Source organism: Belonocnema kinseyi, chromosome 1 (assembly GCF_010883055.1).
Source record: "Belonocnema kinseyi isolate 2016_QV_RU_SX_M_011 chromosome 1, B_treatae_v1, whole genome shotgun sequence".
Lineage (NCBI taxonomy): Eukaryota > Metazoa > Arthropoda > Insecta > Hymenoptera > Cynipidae > Belonocnema > Belonocnema kinseyi.
Genome location: NC_046657.1, coordinates 9,302,141 through 9,310,347, shown reverse-complemented (window position 1 = coordinate 9,310,347; position 8,207 = coordinate 9,302,141).

The window sequence follows — 8,207 nt, the reverse complement described above, 5'->3', positions numbered from 1 at the left end:
AAAACCGGCTTTTCGCCTCATTTTCTGCTTATTGACCGGCCACCGGCTTTGCACCCGAAAAACCGGCCGGGCCGGCCAAAAACCGGCCACTTGGCAACCCTACGTGAAGTGTCGTCCGAAAAACTGTAAGTCACCTGCCAAGATCATTTTGCCGGTCGTTATTTGAGTGAAACAGATGTTAATAAGCAGGTTAATTATAATAATAATTACCTAACTTTTTATTTCCTCTCATTTATCAGCGGCTAAATAGTCTTGGAATAAAAATAGTACTTGGCGTGATGTAATATCCAAATGTTAGGTTAGTCAAAACCTACTGTATGACATTCAAACCACCAAAGCCGGGATGTACAAACTAAGTCGTGACCGTCTGCATCGAAATTGATGCCTGGTCGTTCGAACAAATTTCCACTAGATTTTCTGCGGAATTTTAAAGGTATCTAAGATATCTAATCTTGCTGTGGCTAGTGCCATATATGAAAGATAAGGTAAATACAATTGTATAATAAAAACAGAAATTTGTTTTTCGCGATGAGTAGGGATGTAAATTTGCATGAAACTTTAGCCTGATGAAAAGTTTCATGAAACATTGCAATGTTTCAAATATAGCGGCGGGAACATTCAAACTGATAAAATAAAAGCCTATTAGTTATTTTCACTTCAATAAACAACTAACTTCACTTCATAGATTGCTGAGGGGAAAATAAGGGACCAAATGTATGGGATTCAGTTCATTTTTGCCCTATTTTGCTAACATTTTCGTGAAAGGTAATTTTTTCTATATAAGTGTAGTTAAAAAATAGTTTTTATTTTTTAATTACTATTTAATGAAATAATAAAATAATAATAATAATGATGATTAATTATAAATATATATAAGAAATAAAGTTTTGATCCATTTTTTTCGTCTCAGCTTTCAACAAAGTGAAGTTAGCTGATGGTTGAAGTGAAAATACCTTATTGAGGCTTTCATATCCCAAATTTTTCCTGCCGGCTGATTTGATTTATTTTTCCGTTTTGTACTGTGGACCAATGATGCCAATGTTGGCACCCTGAGTTACTGCGCTTGCGTTAGGGCTGACCGCTCATTAACCGAACTTGGCGCACGATTCAAAATTACATTAAAAAACAATTCTTGTAACTTAGGTAAATAATTATTAAAATATCCACAAGGATATATACAAATTGTGTAACTTTTATTTCAGGCAAAAAAAATACAACACATATGTAATATTAAGAACACTTTATTTTCAGTGAATTCCAAAGATAAATTATATTTTACAAAACATTCAATTTAAAAAGAAATTTCTTGGAAAAGTGATTGAAAATAATTATTTATAAGTTTTTAATATTTTGTATGTATTTTTCTGTAAATTCATATAATTATATAACCTATAAATACATAAATTATCACGACTGAATTGTAGTTATGCTTTCTTTTTTTTTTTTACTTCAAGCGTCGTTTTGTCACGTCTCAATCGAAAATAACAATCTGAAATTTTGTTTTAGAATTATTCAAATATTATCACTATTATATTCTGCAATTAGCTTCTATATATCAAGCTGCTGAAATAGCATATGTTATTTAAAAAATGTATCTATTAACAAATATTTTGAGAAATATTAGTCAGTCTTTCAAATTCAATGAAAATAAACTGTTATTCATCAAATGTATGTGTTATAAATTTTTTTCTTGTCTGAAATCAAAATTTACAGAATTTTATACATTCTTGTATATATTTTAATAACTATTTATTTAAATTACAAGAATTGTTTTTCAATGTAATTTTGAATCGCGCTTCAAAGGGTAGACAACCAGCACTCAGCTCTAACGCACGCATGAATGAAAATTATTATCATTTTATTATTGCATTAAATAGTCTCTAAAAAAGAAAAACTATTTTTCAATTGCACTTATACAGAAAAATAACTTTCTACGAAGATATTAGAAAAATAGAGCAAAAATGAACCGATTCCCAAGCATTTGATCAATTGTTATCCCCTCAGTTTTCAACGAAGTGAAGTGAGCTAGTGATTGGAGTGAAAATACCTTATTGTATATGTAGACGGTCATGACTTTTTCTATACATCTCGGCCTTAGGTTAAATATCGACGAGCATGACTAACCTAACTTTTGGAAGTTGCATTAGGAAGTTATAATTTCATTCTAAGTGACTGGTACGCCCTATTAAATGAAAGAAATTTCAAAATTAGGTAAATATTGTTTCAAATGGTTTCCTTATTAATAATTATTTAGGCTAATATCGCAAAGCGAAGAGTTGCTTTGACAGGTATTCAGGTGGCTGACAGCGCGGTTCAGAACTCCACAACTCTGCATGAGCCAAAATTCAGTCTCCAAATGATACTTTCCCCTAGATGCCCACATGGGCACCTACGTTCAGAGGAATACATTTGAGACTTGAAAACTCTCTCAAGTGATCATTGGCAGCCCAATGAAATTTGAGCTGCAACAAATTTAACACCAGCGTTTTTCTGTCCTTAACATAGGCGCTCTTGAAATTGCTGAGCCTCCACTGTCTGAAAAGCATCCCTGCGTGTCAACAATATGCTAAAACACTTGGGGAAAAAATGCAGAAGGCGGTCGTCCTTGGGTCGCTCCGTGTCCTCAGGGTGCATAAGACTTTTTTGTTTAATTCATAATATCAAAACATCTTTAACTAGTATTACTCTATAAAACTTAGTAGATTTCAACAATTTTCCTGTTATTAACGAACACTGGGGACGTCAAATTGAAATATGGCCATTTTCCCCGTCACATTTGTTTATTTATAAATAAATTAATAGCTTTATTAAAAAATCAGGCTCGAAAAGTCTCTTGAAAATCTCATCAGCTTTTCTTCGAACTATTTTCGTCCAAATCGGTAAACATTTTTGGCTGTATGTTATTTTCAATCAAGTAATTTTAATAATTCTAAAGATTAAAAAAAGGTGTTGTGCCAACACAACTTCCAAACTACCAGAGCTTTTCTTAATCTTTTGCATTCTTTTCCGAAATCTTAGGAAATTTGAAAAAGTTCTACAAAATTACAAAAGTTGCTTTAAAAACTTCCAGATTCTTTTTTGAAAATTTTCGAAATCTTTTATAATGTTCGGAAATCTTAATCTTACAAAGTTGCAAAATTGCAAAATTGTTTTTTAAAATTCTTCTACATTCCTTCCCGAAATTTATGGAAATCGTTCGGAATGATTTAAAATCTTTTTGAACATTATTTTAAATTAAATTTTTGATTAAAAAATAAATTCGAAATTTTCCTGGAATCACAAGAATATTTTTCCTCAAACTTTTTAAAATCCTTAAAAACCTTAAAAAATTTTTTTTATAAATAAATTTCTTATTTTGTTGACTATTTAAAAAAAAGTTTTTCTAACATTTTCTAAATGTGGAAATTTTTTTAATCGTCTATAATATTATAGATTTTCTTTCGACTTGTGTGGAAATCATTATAACTTCAAATTAATCTTTTAAAATAAAATATATTGAATAAAGAAATTAAATGAATGAAAATTTAAATATATGCTTGAAAATCGATGTATTTTATTTCAAATTCGTTCCTTTTGCCAGAAAATTCTTCTTTTTTTTTTTAAATTAATAGCTTGTTTGAAATTTTTTCTTTCTCTTGGCTGAAAAATCTTTCCCATAGTTAAAAATTTAACTCATGTTGAAAGGTAAAATTCTTTGGTGGAATTCACCTTATTTTTATAAAAAGTTAAATACTTTTTTTTGTTGAAATATCAAATACTGCCATTTTTGTTCAGAATTAATATTTTTGAGCGGGTGGGGGGGGGGGGGGGGGGGGGGGGGGTTATTTTGACCCGATTACGTGAAATTTGCAATGTATGAATTTTCGGCACCTTCAACTTCGTATATCAAAATTTCGAAAAAAATAATTTTAATTCATCATACAATTAATTTCTAAATGTTTCTAAATATTATTGAAAAAAGGTAAAATTTAAATTGTAAATGATTGTTTAATAATAAGGAATAATTCTGTTCTTAACATTCCGCAACCACACTATAATTTGTAAACTTTCTTCGATTTTTGAAGAGCAAAGAAAAATTAAATCATGGGTAAAAATTTATTTTGAAGGATTTGAAAAAAAGTTAGAAGCTATTTACTAATTATTATAAATTTGAGGAAGTTTCTTTTTTTTCAAGATTGCTAGAAAAATTTTTCATGGATTTGGTTTTATTTTAAAAGAATAATTTTAAGTTTTGTAAATTTCAAAATGTGTGCAAAAAGAATATGAAAGACTTTGAGAGTTTTTTTTTTCATTTTTCAGGATTTAAACATTTCTTAGGTAAATTGAATTTTGCAGGGTGTCATGAGATTGAAAAAAGTTCTAATGATTCATGGTAAAATTTTAAATGAATGTGTTGTTATTAATTCTAAGATTGTGAAGCAAAATTATTGTGTTTTTGCCATATTACATAATTCTAGAAGAAATTTGAGTAAATTTTAAAGTTATTCAGAAGTTTTGAAATGACTCAAAAATAATTAAAACTTGTAAAGATTTTTTAACAATTTTTTGAGGTCTTACGAAAATAAAAAAGATTTGTACGTTCCTAGGAAAAATTTCAAAAAGATTTTATAAACTGTCAAAGAAAATTCCTAAAGATTTTTAAACCAATATTTTTAATTTTGCAGAATTTACAAAAAAATCAGGAAAAATTTAAATAATTTGGGAGAATTTAAAACTTTTAAGTATTTTTGGAAATATGTAACGCGATCCGAAAAAAAGGGAACTACTAGGCGAAAGTGTAATTTTACAGGGCGAGCGACTGAAGTAATCTCCGACGTCACGCAGGCGTTCAAATAATTTTTTAAGTCATGCATAGCTCTTGAAATAATGCAGATAAAAATTTTCTGTTTGCACCCTTAGAATTATCAGTTAATGAAATTATAGAATCCATCAAATTCCAAAAATCTATTTTTTGCCTAGTAGATCCCTTTTCTCAGATCTCGTCACATATAGGTTTAAAAAGTTTCAAAAATACACTTTTTGAGCTTTAAAAGAATTTCGAAATGGTTCCAGAAAAGATTTTTTTTTAATGGCTGGAAAAATTCAGAAGGTTATAAGGCAACTTTTTACATTTTGCATAATTTTTCAAAATTATGATAAAAATTTAATTCAATTTTTATAACTGATACTCGGCAATAAAATAATATCAAATAATAAATATATTGCTTGACAAGCTCACTAAAATAACTAGGATAGTGCTCGGAGTATTTGTACAGTATTTGTATGCGTCTTCATATTCTGAATTTCCTACTTAATTGAGTATAGTTAGATTAAGTTTCTCAAAGCTCTGTATGCTTTGAAGTAAATATTAACTTCGTGATACTGGCGCTACGTGTTCGATTTTCGACAAATATTTGTAAACAGGTTTTGTTCAATCTTTTTTTCGTAACTTTGGTCATGTGTCCACCACTTTTTTATTTTATTTTTTTTATATTAGATGTTATTTTTTACAAATACTGTATATTTTAACCACCAAATGGAATTTTTGATTTTTAAACATCTTTTCTGCAATCAAAATTAGAATTTTCGATTCTCCAAGAAAATCTAAAAAGTTGTTATGATAATCCTGTAGGACGTTGTATGGCTTAAAATTTCGATTTTCAAATGATAAAAAAATTTTTTGAATATGCTATAACTATGAGAATATTATTTTTATCGAAAAAAGTCATTAGGATAAATTGTTTGTATTTTTCAATTCATCTTTTCTAATCTCCTAGTCCCTATCTCATCCTATTTTGTATCTAACTAGGTCAATCTTTTCTATCTGTTTTTCAAACTGAACTTAAGATTATTTTGTTCAATATTCATTTCTCTATCTTATCCTATCCTTGATCTGTCCACTTCAATATTTTCAATATCTTTTTCAATCTAAATTCCCGTCTCTCTTTTTTAATCTGCCTATCTGTATCTCATCCTATCATTTTTCTATCTACATCAATACTTTTCTATGTCTTTCTCAATAAGAATACAAGACTATCTTTTTCAACACCCTCTTTTCTATAATATCCTTTGTTTATCCAAGTCAATCTTTTTCTATTTCATTCTTATATAAATTCACGTACATCTTTTTTAACATCCTCTTCTCTATCTGATCATATCATAAATTTATCAACGTTTATCATTTTCTACCTACTTCACAATCGAAATTCACGTCGTGTTCTGCAATTGCCTCTTCTTTATCTCATCCTATTCTATATCTATCCACGTCAAACCTTTTTTTATCTCTCTGCCTATCTAAATGCCCGTCTATCATTTTTAATCTTCTCATCTCTATCTCATCCTATCCTTTATCGATCCACGTGAATCTTTTTCATTCTACTTTTCAATCTAAATTCCGGTCTCACTTCTTTAATCTGCTCATCTCTATCTCATCCTATTCTATATCTATCCACGTCAAACTTTTTCTATCTCTCTGTCAATCTAAATTACCGCCTCTATCATTTTCAAACTCCTTATCTCTATCTCATGCAATCATTGATCTATTCACGTCAATCTTTTTCTATCATTTTGTCAATCTCAATTCAAGACTATCTTTATCAATTACCTCTTTCCTATCTCATTGTATCATACATCTATAAAGTTTTATCATCTTCACACTATGTTTTAACCTTAATTCACGTCTATCTTTGGCGATACGCTTTTATCTATCTCATTCTATCCTTCGTTTATCGACGTCAATATTTTTATATCTGTCAATCCAAATTCCCGTCTATTTTGTTTAATATTCTTATCTTATCTTATCTTATATTAATATATAATATTAATATCTTATCGCATCCTACATCTACCAACGTCATGAGGTCGTAATAAAGACATTCTAATCTAGTCCCATCAAGTATATCTTAAGGATGTTATCAGTACGGCTTAAGGATGTCTTTAAAAGGTCCTATGTCTTTCATCGTCTTAAGAATATGTTGAAAGGATATCCAGGGGAAAATGTCGTAAGGAAGCCCGAAACTTTTCTAAAAGTGAAAAAAGTGTTTCATCATAAATTTGTAAATTACATGGAGATATCATAAAGTCATAAAGACATCACGAAGACATCCTATGTGATTCCCGTTCAAAGTTTAGGTTCAATGCCCTCAGGAGTTCCACTAGGTCACGTGTGAAATAAGAAATACCACAACTCTAAAATCAGTAAAGTGGTATTTTTTAGAACAATGATGAGTCCCTTACTAGGATTACCTGAAAAACTATAATATACAGGATACATCACGATTTGAATTAAGAAATTTTGCTAAATTAAAAGAATCACATTTCTTTAATGAAGTAATTTTGAAGAATGCACGCGCACGTCGGCGAATTTCAGTTTACGCATCTTCTTAGTCGCACAACAACTTTTCGTCAGTGTTGCTCGTTGCTGCCAGACCGCACAGACACCATCACTGTTTTCATCAAATCTCCACGTTTTGAGACTCTCTGAGTCAGAAAAAAAATATTTTTATGAAAATGTATGTCTGTTTTTCTGTCTGTAGTATGTAGTATTCTGTAGGCACGATAACTTTCGAAAGATTGATAAGATTGGATTCTGCTTTGGCACACTTTTTCAGAACCCAAAAAGAAAGAACGAGTTCGTTAACCAGCCATTCTGTATAAAACTCAATGACTGAGCACATTTGCAAAATTTTCGAAACCATGTTTTTTCAGATTTGGAAATTCTATTCACGGTTGTCCATAGTACTTTGAAACACGGACATTTTATTCACGTGACTTTTTTTCAATAAAATCAAAACTGTCAGAGTTCTAGAATTTTTTAAATCCTAAAAAACAAACGAAAATTAATATTTTAAGTCAAAAAACGCATGACATGAAAAAAAGTTAGAAGTAAATAAATGTTTCTTTCGGGGAGCCTTACAATGTTATCATTTCTCTTTTTAGCATAACAACTTTGGAAAATTCGGTGCATAGTTTTCCGTAGTACTCAGGAACACGAACAATTTATCTTAACGACTTTTTTCGATTAAAGCAAAATTATTAAAGTTATAGCATCTTCAAACCAGAGTTAATACGAGGGTAGTTCAATAAGTCCTTAGAATGAAGTATAAAAACAATTTTTTTTGGGTAATTTTTTTTTTATTTTTCAACGTAATCTCCTTGGAGCTCTATACACTTGGTCAATCGCTTTTCAAGTTTTTTTAATCCTTCAGAAAAGTGCGTTTTCGGAAGTT